The following is a 16,237-nucleotide window of genomic DNA, read 5'->3' as shown; positions in this document are numbered from 1 at the left end:
AATACTATTTCCCATATTATCTCAGCAAAGCCACTGTTATAGTAAATTTAAGAAGTCATTATGATAAATCAGCTGTTGAAATCTACTGGTAGTATAATAATTTGATTCTGTCAATAAAGATATAGTAATATTATCAGTATTCTTTTCATTTTAAGTATTTTGTTAGACTACTATTAGTGACACTAAACTTTTATACTGTTATACCAGTTTTTGTACCTCAGTTTATTCTATTTCTTCTATTCCCTCTTCATTTTAGTAGAAAATAATTTTTCTTCTTAAAATTTTTATGCCTTTTTTATATTCACTGACTTGAAATTATAGGATTGTCTTATCAAAAATTTTATATTCTGGTAGAAGCTACAATTGAATATAATCATTGTGCATTTTTATCTTAAATATAAATTATGTGAATAACCTATGATTTCACAAGACTGGAAACCCTTTCCACCTATGCCAAGGGTGAGTAACTTGTGGCCTCCTAGGTCCTTGGGTGTGGTCTTGTGACTGAGTCCAAGTTTTACGGATCAATTCCTTTTCAATAACCCTCCTATGACTTAGATGGTAAATCCTAGGGAGTTCACTGAGGCATATAGAATTTAAGTGACTCATTTAATGTCATGCAATTGTTGGAGATTAGGCATAGGATCTGAATCTAGTTCATTCTGATTCCAACCTTAGCATTCTATCCACTATCCTACTCTGTGTTTTAGAGTAACATATTATAAAGTATGTATTAAATATAAATTACATATATATTTTACGTATATAAACTAAATATATAAATTATGTATTAAATACAAATAAATGCCTCTAAATAAATTTAGAGATAAATACAATTTGTGTTAATATAGGTTTCTAGGTTTTCAGGGATTTAAAAAACCAATTGTTGACTTTAACAAGTATCGACTATTTCATCTATTAAAATATCCACCTATCATCTCACAATCCAAGAATCATGCTACCTCCTGAAATATATTTGTGTTTGGGGAAAGATGTATGACTTTAGTTTTTTGGAGGTCTCATGCCTGGCAGAAAAGCACATAATGAATATCTATTAATTAGTTGATTAAATTTCTTATGACATGATATTTTTAAAATGTACTTGAAATGTAAGATAGCAATCTTTTTTGGTAAATCTATATTTTTATTCATTAAAATCATTTATTTGGAAACTAAGCAAAAAGGACCTTAAATAAGCTGGGATTAATCTGCCACAGATTTTGATCCTTAGCTAGTTGGACTAATTGGATAAAGATTAATGTTTGGATTCAACTTCAGGTGAATAACTTCATCTTTTCAAAGATACTGAACTACTGGATAAAATAAGCACACAAATAAGTAAATTATCATCTCATTTATGTCAAAACAGAAGGAAGTGGTAAAAACCCAGAATAAGAAAAAGCACCTCATCAGTAGCCTCCACCCATCCAAAGCAACCTCCACTTTTAAGACTTCCCCACTTCCTTTTCTGGAATACTCTTCACATTTTTAGGCACATCTCCATTTTTCATCGGGGTCTGTGTTGTCTAGGGTTGGCCTGAAGACAGATGGAGGAGACTGTCCTTGAAAATTTGGATATGGTTAGATAATAATGAATTTCTAAACATGGTAACTTCAAAATTTTTTAAAAACTGGATTTCTTTTATGTTTAAACCCTTTCTCACAATACTATGTTCCACCCATTTCAACATGCTGTTTTAAGAAAATAAAAGATTTCTTCATTTTTTGGGGAGGGAAGATGGGGCTAGAAACTGACCAGGATTTAAAAGTAGTGTCTCAAAAATGGTCTGTGATGTGAAAGGTGAGCGAATGCTCTAAGGAAGGGGCAAAAAGAACTAACCTACCCAAATACAACATACTGAGAGGTGAGAGTGGGAAAGCATACTATTATATCTCTCAGGAAACATTCAAATTCCAGTATCTCATTCTCATGACAAAGGTGGAAACCAGAGGAGAGAATAGCACAGCATGAATCCATCCTCCCAACAAAGACCGTAAGAAGAATGGAAAATAATGCAAAGTTAGCTCCTTCTTGTTCAAATATATTGTAATCTTGGGTCTTCTTCTGTTGTGGCACAGATGGAAGACATTTTAATCCTAGCTGAGAGAATCCATGATCTAATAATTGCTAGAACTCTGGGTCTGCTAGAGAGTTGGGGGTTGGTCAGAGCAGGGAAGCTGTATTTTCATGCATCGAAATTTTCACATGCTCTGGAATGATTTTTTTCCCTTAAAAAACAAAACAACCCACCCCACCCCACCCCCAGAGCAATGATATCTTTGAGCTTTGAGCAAAGTAGAGCCAAATTTCACAGGGCTCTTATTGTCAAATCCTTAGGATATCAATCTGACCCAAGGATTAGCTTACATAGAGGAAGGCAACAGTGTAACTTCTTTCCCCTTCTATTTTGTAACCCTGTTAATTTAATTGCTCTCTCTGTCTCTGTCTCTGTCTCTCTGTCTCTGTCTCTCTGTCTCTGTCTCTCTGTCTCTGTGTCTCTCTCTGTCTCTGTGTCTCTCTCTGTCTCTGTCTCTGTCTCTGTCTCTCTCTCCTCTCTGGCCTCTCCTCTCTCCCCCACTCTCTCCCCGCTCCCCATTTGTATAAAAAATAGACAAAATCAAGTAGACAAGGTCAAGATCAGGAAAGGAGCTTCTTGATGTGACACAACAGTGGCGTGTTCCAAAGGAACCGAGTCTCCACAGAAACAAGACCAACCTGCAAGCTTACGATTTCCCATCTCTTTGCTTCCACAACAGAAATCTGGACACATTTTATGGTTCAAGTTAAGGATGCTACCTGCAAATTTTGGAGATGAAAATTTTTCATTAGCTTGCTCATTCTAAGATGTAGGTAGTTGCTTAAAACTGTATACATGCAAAAATACAAAATCTTCAAGTAAAGCTATTTTTCAATTAGCCATAAAAATTCTTTTAATTTGTGCAGAGTCAATATTTTTGCAGAGTTTTATGTATAATGCCTACATATAGGAAACCTTAAAATAAGTGGTGACGATGACAATGAGACTGAAAACACTGTACTTGTTTGGGGCCGTGCAGATTTGGTGATAATTAGTTCTATTTTTATATGGTGCTGAAAAGTGTAGTCATTGTGTTGTACTGAATTCATCCTCAGCACCTGTGAGGAAGGCAGGTATCATTAAAATGTGATTGACAGAAAGTGACTTACTGAACAGACACTAGTGTAGAGGAAAGAGCACTGGGTTTGAATACAAAAGGACCCGGATTTTGCTCCTCACCATTTTATTTAGATCTGAGTTCAAATGTAGCCTCAAATACTGTCTATGACCTTGGACAAATCACTTAAACTTTGTTTACCTCAGTTTCCTTAAATGTAAAATAGAGATAATAACAGCACCTACTATCCAAGGTGGTTGTGAGAATTAAATGAGAAATATTTGTAAAATGCTTCCCACAGTGCCTCTCACACAGCTGGCATTTGATAAATGCTTCTTTCCTTCTCTTCTCCATATGAACTTGATTAAGTCACTTATCTTCCTCTAAGCTATACAAAGTATCTTCCTAGAAAGAGAAGGGCTTTGGACTACATGATGTCTGAGGTACTCTGTAGTCCCATACAATGAGCTAGAAAGTCACGAAAGCAAGCATGTGCAGGAGGCACAGATAGGAAAAATGAGGAAGGGAAGAAAGGAAGGAGGAAAAGAAGAGAGAAAGGAAAAAAGAAAGAGAAGGAGGGAAGGGAGGGAGGGAGGGAGGAAGGAAGGAAGGAAGGAAGGAAGGAAGGAAGGAAGGAAGGAAGGAAGGAAGGAAGGAAGGAAGGAAGGAAGGAAGGAAAGAAGGGGGAAGAAAAGAAAAGTGAAAAGGAAGAAGAGAGGGCTAGGAAAGGAGAAAAGAATAACAAGGTGGAAATATGCATGGAAGGAAAAGGTGACGGGGAGAGAAAGAAACTCCCCACTTCAGTGAAGCAAATTTCAAAATACTGTGACAACCTTTATCAGGAACTACCCGTTGAAATCTCTGACTGCAATCTTCTACTTGCCCACAGAATTCAGGGCCGTGTGAAAGCTGACAAAGTGAACTTCAGAGGCAGCTATATGGTGCATTTCATTCCGTTTCTCACAGTTCTATTTTCCATCAATCCTAATGTACTATTGGTAGAAAATAAAGGTCTACTTTATTTTGAAGGATAGGGAGAATAGGAACTAGCCAGGTTGTAAAATCAATATTACCTGGAGTCGGAAAGACTCATCTTGAGTTCAAATCCAGCTAAGTGGATCAAACCCAAATAATTATCCAATTGATAGTTATTAGCTGTGTGGCCCTGGGCAAGTCACTAAACCCAGTTTGCCTCAGCTGCTCATCTGAAGAATGAGCTGGAGAAAGAAATGACAAACCACTCCAGTGGTTTTGCCAAAAAAAAACCACGAATGAGGTCATGAAGAGTTAGATACAACTGAAGAGCAACTGAACAACAAAGAGGAAATAACTTAAACAAGACAACCTACCGAAAGGTAAAAAAAATAGAAAACAATGATATCTCATAGGAGACATTTAAATTCTCTGGCTGACTGATATTTTTTTTCATTCTTTATCTTTCTCCAATGCCAAATATTCAATTAGTGCTTTGAAAGGGTGTATACAGTTTAGATTTGAACTCTAGACTTATCTCTTTTCAATATGCGTCTAAGTTTCATTAAAAAGAACTTTTCAATCAGTAAAACACTTAAAAGATAATTTTCTTCTATGGTATATTTAGGGAATGATGACAGTTCAAAAGTAGTTCAAAGATATTGATTGCATTTTCCTGTGGAAAGAGTCCACAAGTGCTTGAGATCACATTACATTAACATATGCTAGTTCTTGCTTTTAAAATTTGAAAAATGCTTTCTTTTTCCTAGACAATGAGAAGTACTAGTTTGTAAATTCTTCATGTTTTTATGCATTTCAAAATACCACCCCCACACCAAATGTTCATTGTGGCATTGAAATAGAAAAGATGTGTCCTATATAATACATTATCATCTATTTGTCCAAGTTCAATCTTATTTTATCATCTTATGCTTATATTTCTAAGCCCTTAAGGCCCTTTAGAATTGTTCTTTTGTCTTCACTTGTGTTTGCAAAACTTCCCCATTTAGAATTCTGTGTGATTTTCATTAACAAGCTGTTTACTCCTCTCGGATTATTAATGAAGAAATTAAATAAGACCAGACTTAAATCAATGACCAGAGCTTGCAACTTCCTTATGATTGGATACAATGCCATTTATCTTCACTATTTGTTTATGGTTTTCCAAATCAGTTTCGAGTCTCTATGTTCTTATGCAGGTCAACTGGAATTAATTTTCTAGGGGAAAAGAAAGAACACAGTGATCAGGAAATTAGCTTATCGTGTCAAGTTGTGATGCATGGAGGATAAAATTTGGGAGGATAAAATCACATCCTGTGTTATAATAAGCCCCCCATGCACCCAAGGTTTGATATTCTGAGGGATCTTACTGGTGACTTCTGAGTTACCACAATTGCAATATCAAAAAATCATGTTATTCTCTGCTGCATAATGCATTTAAAGAGGAAAATCTGGAGACAGTCAAGCCTGCTAAGATGCTGCCCATGTATGAAGTAATTAGAGCTGGAGTTAAAAATTGTGGATATTGATAACCTAAAGATCAAGTAGTGGCCTTTCACTTTCCACTAATTCAGCTATGTAGTAGTTAGTTATAATGTGATATTCTGTAACCCTATGTACTCAGAAAGTCAGTGTAGCAGAGATGTGATGGCATATGATCCCAGCTGTTTCCTTTCCTACTTCTTCAATGGAAATTCATGAGTACTGCATATGTGATCCTTCTGGTGCTGTTTTCATATCTGTCGAGTGAAAGTGAATATCTGTTGAACCAAATGCTGCCAAAAGTCCCTCCCAGCTTTAAAACTCTCTAATTGTATTCATTTATTATTTACTTCCTGTTTATCATCATGATCTCATCAAAGATTACTTCCTAAATGCTAGCTTTTTTGGAATTTTATTTTTTCCTATTAAGATGTTTTACTTAATTTTTTTCATGCTCAAGCTAAAATAAAAATACCATGGGTCAAATTTCCTATAAAAACACACCGTATTTTATTTTTTGTGCTTACAAACATAAATATGAGGTAAATATGAAACATCAACATACAACACACATAAGAAGTAGTTTGGCATAATGGATAGAGCATTGGCCTTGGAATCAAGAAAACCTAAGTCCAAACCCTGACTCTGACACTGAATGTTTCCATTGATAAATCTCTTAATCTCTCCAGTGCCCACAGGGGACCTTCTAAAATTAGAAAGTACATGTGAATTAAACAATCTGAATCTGTGGACAAAGGTTTGTGCACTAAGAACTCCCTATCCTCATGAAATAATGGGTCTATATATCTAGGTATCTATAGACTAAATCTAGTTATTGTCAAGAGTGTTCTAGAGCCTCTGGTGTGAGTGTTTGCTCAGCCATTTTGCAGACTGTGCATCCACCTTTGGTGTCTACCTGGCACTCAAATTCTTACCTCCAAGCTCTTACTTCCAGCTTCAAGAAGTTATAACATGTGCATCAGTAAACCTTCTTGACAGATGAGATAAATAAGGTTGAGGGTAACTGATAGGCCTCAAACACCTCAGTGAGTTACAGAGGGTATGTACCCCAACCATATGAAGACTTCCCCCCAGAATGGACTGATGAGAACAATTTGTTCTAATGGCCATGAAGGTGGTTGAAGCATGGTCCTATGGAGTGTCTAGAGCTTGGTCAGAACACCAAAGACACCAAAGTCATCCATTGCATCCCAGGGTGTCACCAGTCATCTTGGCTTTTGTCTTGCCACTAGACTTTGAAGACTCTGTAAGACAGAGTGAGGTTAACAACTTTGTGCAACTCTGCCTCACTTAAATCCATTTCTCATGCAACTGAAGACATCACCCCATGATGTCATTGGTCTTCTCCAAAAATGGACAAGCAGCAACAGTTATTGTCAAGTGGCTCAAATATAAAAGGTTATTATGTGGGTTCCTAGGTGGGTGTGTACATATATATGAATGCCTCACTTCTATGATGTATTATGAACTAATTGTGACCAAATATTTCCAAAATATATATCAGAACTTATGAATGTTGCAGCCTTCAGAGCAATCCTTTCACGAGTCAATAAACTTGTGTCAATGAGTCTGGAAAAGCCATTGATGTTTGATATCTTCCCTTGTAAAAGAAGTAGCTTCAGAGTCTGTTGGAGCCTTTCTTTTGAGTATCCATCCTGAAGGTGGCAAATCTCTGTCCTTTGTTAAGTTTTGGAAATAAAAGCTTTTTGATGTCAAATGCATGAAATGAAGTGATTTGTTAGTAAATAATAGTTACTGAGTAGTTACTTGGATTATAAACTAGCTCTAAAGGTTATTCTATTAAAGACACTTCAAGAATGTTTGGAGCCATGCTGGGCATATCATTAAATAGTGTGTATATTCTCTACATAGAATGTTCTTTTATTAGAAAGATGAGCCCCCCCCCAAAGGTGATTACTTTAATGGATAACATATGGTTGGGTGTATCATCATTGTTATATTTGCTTGAAAATCAGTCATAGTTCATGCTGACTGAGATTGCACTGGAATGTGAATCATGATGATTTCGATTCAAATCCTGGCTACAACACTACCTCCCTGGGTGAACCTAGGACACAGCCTTCCAAGTTCTCTATTTTACGGTCACTTCATGATGAAAAATGCTTTGTAAATCTTAAAGCTCTCTATAAATATGAATTATCATTTTTACTTTTCGGGTACACTTCTGTAGAGAAAATTTCTTCTGCCTATGAAAATAGTGTGTATGTCTATCTTTTGACAGCTGTCTTGATGTATTGAATTCACTGCTTTAGTGCATAATGTATTTCAAATGCGTGTCAATACTTATAGAATGAATTACAACATTCTACTCATCTACATGAAGGAGGGGCAGGAGGGAGTATGATGACATTTTTCTTTCTATTCTGCCCAATTTGAGTGTAGTATTTTATTAAATGGTATTTTTTAAAGAAACACATTATTTGATAAAATTATTTCTCAAACTGAATTCCATCAAAATGTCATAGTTGTTATGTGCTTAAAAAGCTTCTCCTCCTCTATTATTAAGTGATAAAGGATTATAATTTGATAAAAATGGATAGTAAAATGACTGGGTTTTTTAAAGTATGTTTCAATAAAATTCAACATAAAATTCAAAGCAAATATAAAAGAAGATTTTTTTATTATTTGGATCTTGTATCTTATAGATATATTTGTAATTTGTTTCAGAATGTTCATATGTAAATCTGTGTAGGTGAGCATCTGTGTATAAAGGTATCTTGCTTTGGATGCTATGTTGGGAAAATATATTTGCATGTGTCATATAGAATTATTTCTCAGAAAGGTATTTCCCACATGCCTTGTTTAAAAAATATATTAAAAAAAACAGTACATGGAAGTCAAATTTTGAGTAATTGTAATGATCAATTTTGGTCAAGGAAAATAAATAATGAAGCATACCTCTTTCTTCTTGAGAAAAAGTGAGGGACCCCAAGGGGACAGTGTGTCATAATCTTAGCTATCATCACTGTAATTTTTTTTTGCTTAACTATTTTTTTTTCTTTTTGACCAGAAAAGTATCAGTATTAGCATGGTGAGTGACAACATTTATGAAAATGACTGAAGGTAATGGCAAGCAAAGTAGGATCTTTTGCTGTTTTTGCTTTATTATAATCAAGTGCCTCTGAATAATGTGATTAAAGATCTTCCCTGCCCATTAATGGGCCTAGGAAGATTTGTAGGAAGGCCCATATCTTTTGTTAATGAGGCACTGGTTCTCAAGGGTTATGATGCCCTCTAGATCTAAAAAATGTATAAATACACTGAGGTGAGGTTTTACTTTGGAGCTTACTCCTTGGAAGTATAAGTTTGACCAGAGTACACTACTCTGGGCAGCCATTAAGGAACCACACACTACCACCCCTTTGAAAACTCAGATACTCATGCTCTCTCTCTGTCTCTTTCTCTCCCTCTCTCTTGTAAGTACGTATGTATGTAATGGTCAGACAATTGAGACTGTCTGTTGATCCATGACATGTGTATCGCTTATGTCAGACAGTTGGAAGTCATGTCTTTTGATTTTGATTTCTCTGTATTTTCTCTGAAGTTCAGGGTGCTGATTTTTCCCCCTGAACTAAGTAAATAATACACATGCTTGATGAAAGTGATTGCTGACCTCTCAAAAGTTGCTTTTCTTTTGTAAATGCAGATCTAAGGACCTGTGATAGCAGGCCCTCCTTTGTATGTCAGGGTCCTTGCTTTTACACTGACATAAGAATTAAAAACATCAATATCATTTTTTTAAAATTGTGAACATTTGCTGAAGGATCCCACCATCTTCCTGTTAAAAAAAAATCTTATAATTAGTGTTTTTCTATACAGTCCATTTTTTCACATATAAAAATCCTATTTCAAGACTTCATAATTATATGAAATTGATCACAACAATTCGAACGCCATACTAATGGAAGGTAAGTTCTCACACATTCTACCAAGCTGGAAAGGGTTTACATATGGGCCTGATAATAAAATATATCTACTGTCTAGCAAGGGGCAGCTAGGTGGTACAGTGGATAGAGCACCAGTGCAGGAATCAGGAGGATCTGAGTTCAAATCTCACCTTAGACATTTGACACTCACTAGCTATGTGACCTTGGGAAAGTCACTTAACCCCAATTGCCTCATCCTGGGTCATCTCCAGTCATCTTGATGAATATCTGGTCACTGGATTCAGATGACTCTGGAAGAGAAGTGAGGCTGGTGACCTGGACAGCCCTCCTTCACTCAAAACAAAGTCAAGTCCAAATCATGTCATCATTTCTCTGATGGCGTGGTCTTCTTTGGCAATGAAGGACGAACACACACTGTCTAGCAACTAGCTAACTAAGGAGAGGTTCATCACCAGAGGCTGTCCTTCTTTTATAATTTTTTTAAGTCATAGCAATCTGTGAAATCAATCAAAATAGAGACTCATTCTCAGTACTGTGCTGGTCACCATTGTTTCCACAATAAAGGAAAGGCAAAAAAGAAAAAGAAAAAGAAAAGATTAAGAATAAAACCATTCTTAGTCCATTTACAAATATGAATTTAAAACTATTTTAGCATCCTCTTATGAGTAATCTTTGCTCAACAGCTAGTAAGTTGGTGTACTATTAAAGATGCCACATAGAAAAACATGCTCACTACATCTGGAAATGGAAAATACATTGAAGCTGAAGCTAAGTGGAACATTGGCCAGCAAGGTTTCCTTAGAGGGGCAAATAAAAAGGTTGGTTTCATCATGAACAAAGGGAATGAGATACAAATGATGCATCAACATCTGCACTAGGATAAGACAAGAGTAATTTTATCAAAAACTTTACAAGATCTTCCAAACCATGAATTCAAATGCAATGGATGGTGCAAAGGAGAATGGTGAAAATGATGTTGGAGAGTTTAAAATCAAGAAATGAAATCTAATACCTATTTGTCATTAATATTTAATTGTTTCTCTTTTACCTAGGAACCCTGAGGGTCTTTTCCTCCCAATTCGATTTTTTTTTTTTTTATTAAAGGGGCCATCCCTTGAGCAACTACTTAAAGAAACCTATTCATTGAATGGGTGTATCTCACTCAAAGTGAGAATGCTATAGGACTTTAGCCTGAAAAAGCCAAGGTCTCACACTGAATCCAGAGCCATCTCCAGTCATCCTGATGAATATCAGGCCACTGGACCCAGATGGCTCAGGAGGAGAAAGTGAGGTTGGTGACCTTGCACAGCCCTCCCTCACTCAAATCAAAGTCAACTGCAAGTCATGTTATCATCTTGATGGCATGGTCCTCTTCGAGAACGAAGGAGAAACACAACAAACACACAACAATATTTTTTTCAAAAAGACTTTCAGAAAGCATTTATGTTAAGTCCTAAACAAGGTCACTAAAGAAGAAATTAACTCTACTTTAATGAACTAAAAATGACTAGTTCCTGACATAGAAGGAATGTTAGAATCAGTTGTCTGAGTCTGCCATGAAATGAAGCACAAAACAGGGAAAATATGTGCTCATAGCAGATGTTCATCAGTGTCACAGAGGATGTTTTTCATAGAGAACGTAAGGAAATTTCGTTACCAATCAGTGACAATGTACTTAAGTGTTCTTATCACAGGAGAATTGTGCAGAAGGTTTCTCACTGAATTCTATTGTTTTCTGTAATAGATTAAATGAACTATGCATCCAGCTAAATAAAAATAAATGAAAAACATATATTACCTAGATAAGGGTGTGAAGTAGGATAAGCAGCCCATTGACTGAGTCCATTTGTGTGTATGTGTGTGTGTGTGTGTGTATGAAAGAGAGAGAGAGAGAGAGAGAGAGAGAGAGAGAGAGAGAGAGAGAGAGAGAGAGAGAGAGAGAGAGAGAGATTGTAGATGGACAGTTGTGTAGGGGATAATTTTCTAATGAGGATATCCCAGATTTGACGTAGGCTCTCAATACTTACATCTATGTTAGCCACAAGCAATAGTAAGTCCATAAGTGCCAATTAGGGGCTAAGAAGCACTCTCTGAAGGTCCCACACATCCTGGTCACAGTGTCTTGGTCGTTAAAATCAAGATAAATGAAAAACACTTATTACCTAGAGAATGGCATTAAGTTGGATAAGCATCCTATTGACTGAATCCATGGGGTGAAGGGGAGAGATATGTCATGTGTTATAGATGGACAACTATATAGGAGATATCTTTCTAATGTAAATATCCCAGATTTGAAAATATTTTCCAATTTATCATTATCAGTGCTCTCTTCACCAGAGAAAATCAGATCTCTTCATCTTCATAATTTGCTATAGCCAAAAATATCGATCATCTGGCAGCTAAACTCTTGGTAATGATCCATTCTATATATGGTTAGGCTTGTCCTCACTATACCCTTCCTTGAAGACCTTCCAGCTTCCTTGTATCTGCCATAGCTTAGGTTCTGCTAGTACTGTATAGCCTTTGGGAATCCTGTATTACTTCCAGGCTACAATTTACATTACAGTAAGACTTGAGTGGAGTAACTTCTCCAAGGAGCAGTGAAAGAGTTTCAGACCCCAAAGGGTAATAGACCATGGATCTGTAAGTGTTTGCAGTTCATTGACTCTTGATAGAGGGATGATATCAAGGATGAAAAACTTGGCTCATGTTTGATCTCACTATTTAAACCATCTGGAATTCTTTTACCAGAGTAAGATTATATTAACTACCAGGTTGGCTATTGCCTAGAGAATTTTTAACTGTTTTCATTCAGTTCTTTATTGCAATCCTACATTGTGAGAACATCTCATTTGTTCAGCAGTCGTGATATTTCCTAAGTCAAAATCTGTTCTTTATATGCTTTAGTAAAATATCGTGCCAAACATAACTATTTATGACCTTTTCATTTTGGAGGATCGTATTTAAAACATGGTATCAGGTCATAGTATTGAAAGCATGTGCTCTCAAGTATCTACTGGGATCATGGTTTAAATTCATTAGAATCCTCTGTATATTAGGACTTACTTCAGGGAAAGCCAAGGAAAAAACCAGAGCCCCATGATTATGGCTCAGTACTCATTCATTCAGTCAGTATCTCCTTCAGTAGAGGAAAAAGTATCCTCCATCTTCCCTGCTAACCCTCCAAGTCTCTGCTAACACTATGGTAGCCTGTCAATAGGAGTGTGCCAGAGAATTATATTTCCTTCTGTCCAAATCAGCCTGTGATGGAAGAAAAGATACAGATACCTACAGTGTGGAATGTTTAGAGTGTCTTTTAACCCTTAATTGACACTTATGGAACACAGGACTGATAAAGGTGTATCCATGACACATGGCTAATGTAGATATATGTATTGAATGATTAGTTATGGATTCTTCTAATTTGACTAAAAGCAAACTTAGGAATTTTATCAGTGATACAACGATGTTACTTGTTGTGAATCATAGCAAATCATTATCAGCACTTTTCACTGAAAAAAAAATCTGCAGGAGTACACTTTTACCATCACATTTTTAATTCCTGTTCCCTAAGGACGCATTAAATTGGAAGATTTACATGACTAGTCTAGTGCCGTATAATTAGCTTTATTTTGAAAGAAGTTATTATTTTTCTACTACATTAATAAACGATTATTAAATTGGGATCCCAGCTTTTCTTTTTCTATTTCCTCTTTCAGATACTAGCCCCTGTAGGTCAGCCAGTCAGTCTATGAAAGACATTGCTAACAGATGAGACTGCCCCAAATACTATAGGAAAATGCTCTGCAATCTTGGACAAGACCTGACCAAATTAGGAATTACTTCTGTCTAGAGAGTAAACAAAATCTAATCTAGGTGAAGTCCAGTCCTAAAGCATTAAGCTTATGTCCTTGCATCCCTCTTTTAGAGTTTAGGGGATCCAGTTCATGTAGGAGAAAACCAACCAGAGTCATCTTGGTAGAGATGCATTCATTTGTCCAGACTGCTGGAGACTCATGACTGACTTCTCAGCCTGCTTCCTCATTTAAAAGTCCACCCCCCTCCCCATTAATTGTTCACCAATCAGGGTTGATTTTCACCTGTCAGGGCACTCCCCTTTCCAAAGGTATTTAAGAACATGCTTTTGTCTTTGGTTACTGAGAGAAGCCACTGATCTTCAATTTATTGATTATCAGCTAGCATAATTAATAAACTGATTATTAATTATCTTAAAACTCTGTCTCTCAGGTTTTTCATTTATCTCAACTTACAAACATGGCTCAAAAAGGAGGAACCCAAAGATGATAATTTTCAATATGCTTCACAGAGTTGCCAGTTGAACTTTTCAAAGAGGGTTAGTAGTTAGGAAAATCCTTCTTCATTGATGTAGATTATGTCACAAAAGCTAGAAAACATCAACTCATGATTAGAAAGGCATGATCTTTCTCTTCCTTTTTGTTTTCCTAGTACTCCATTTTCTTTAATGTAGACCATCTCAAAGAACTCCTTTTGGAACTGGCTTCTAGATTTTTCTCTGTTGAGAAGACCATTAACACTTAATGTTAAGTAACTGGCTTGGAGTATAAATTACTTTATCTTGTGAAATATGGTATGCCTTTGTACTACTGGTAAAGTCAGAGCATGTGCTATAACTTGCAGCCCATTTGGTACAACCAACTATCAACCAATCAAGTAGTCATCAAACACTATGTGGAAGAGACTGGGATCCAGTCAGTATAAGGGGAACATGAGATAGCTTCTGTGCTGCACTTCAAATACTGCTTTGCCAAATAAATCATGATGGCACTTTAGCACTTATTGGAATTGCTGCTGAAGAGACCTTGCAAAAACACATTAACCTTTCTGAGCCTCAGTTTCCTCAACTATAAAATGATAGAAGTAGACTAGATTCCTTCTAAAATTCCTTCCAACATTGTATCTACAATCCTGTCATCTAAACTTTGAATATCTCAGACCTGAAGTAAAGCAGAGGGAAGGAGGGAAAGTATTGAAGAAACTTAATGGAGAATATGCACAAGGATGGGTCAAGTAGGGTTTTTGTACAGGAACAAAAGAGTTATTAAAGAAATCTCAGATATGGATAAAGTACACCATGGCAGAAGTAGAGGTACAAAAGTATCATTGTTGCTATTTTACATGAAATTTTCCACTATATGCATTTGCAAATTAGATGGGGGGAGGTCTTTTGGAAAGTGGGGCTTTCTCCACTATGGGAAAACTCCCAATTTTTAAAATTTATAAAGTTCTAACTGCCTATAACTGATATTGATAAGTCTTCTCAACTATCTCAGAGGTTGTAATGGTGAGTGGGGGTCTTTATTAAACATAGACAAGAACATTGCAGTGATGTATTTCCATAGATTTGATAGACATAATTTTTTACTTTCCATTTTTTTTTCACTAATCCTAGCAAGCCCTAATGGCTTAAAAATATCTAGGATTGATTCAATTGTCTGGTATGTGTAAAATGGGGATAATACTGATTCTATCTAATTCACAGTGTTCCTCTAAGTATTGGAGTGTAAAATATATACAGAATATTTTGTAAACTTCAGAGATATGCATATGTGTATGTACATGTGTACGTACATGTGTATGTACATATATATACATAGTGTGTATATGTGTTTGTGTGTGTGTATGGTATGTACTGCATGGCATAGTACATAAAATGCTAGATTTGGAACAAAGCAGATCTGGCTCCTGGGTTTTAATCCTGCCTCTGATACTGCAGGAGGCAGGATGACCTGAGTTCAAATCTTACCTCAGACACTTGACACTCACTAGCTGTATGACTTTGGGCAAGTCACTTAACCCCAATTGCCTCATTCTGGGTCATCTCCAGTCATCCTGGTCACTGGATTCAGATGGCTCTGGAGGAGAAGAGAGGCTGGGCACAGCCCTCTCTCACTCAAAACAAAGTTAAGTGCAAGTCATGTCATTATTTCTCTGATGACATGATCTTCTTTGGGCAACGAAGGATGAACACACACACTAGCAAGTAAGTCTCTTAATTCCTCTGAGCCTCAGTGATCTCATCCACAAAACGCAGATCATAGTAACAGCAATACCTACTTAAAAGGTTTGGTTTTTTTGAGGCTCAGGTGGCATAATTTACAGAAAATGCTTTGTGACCCTTAAAATGCTATAAAATGTCAATTACAATTTTGGTAATTCATTCACCAAGTATTAAGTGCTTAATTATTTTATTGCAAGTTTGATTCCTTATCTCCATCATTATCTATCTATCTGTCTAGCTAGCTAGCTGTTTCCTTATCATGTTTACCCCTGGATGAAATAATTGACTTGTATAATTGAATAAAATTTTGAGATGTCAGTTTGTCTGTTGTAAATACAATGAAAACATACTCAGGATATCTCCAGTGATTGAAAGGGCAATGAGTATAATATTCCTTCCTCACCTCACTAATTTCCTGGGCTTCATTGTCTCCCCAAAATTCATCATTTTTCAAGATAAAATCAACCCTGAAATTCTCATCTGTTCAGGTCATTTTCCACTCCTGCTACAGAACTTTGGGTAACCTCCCCTCTCTTTTCACTTCTTTTTATGTGTTGTCTTACCCAATTAGATTGTGAACTAAAGGTGACTTTGCTTATACTTTTTATTCGTTTCCCAATCTTAGCACAGGGAAGTTAGGTGATACAGTGGATAGAGTGCAGAGCCTGAAGTCAGGAAG

The sequence above is a fragment of the Notamacropus eugenii genome, chromosome 3 (genome assembly GCF_028372415.1).
Source record: "Notamacropus eugenii isolate mMacEug1 chromosome 3, mMacEug1.pri_v2, whole genome shotgun sequence".
Lineage (NCBI taxonomy): Eukaryota > Metazoa > Chordata > Mammalia > Diprotodontia > Macropodidae > Notamacropus > Notamacropus eugenii.
This window is presented reverse-complemented; position numbering follows the sequence as displayed.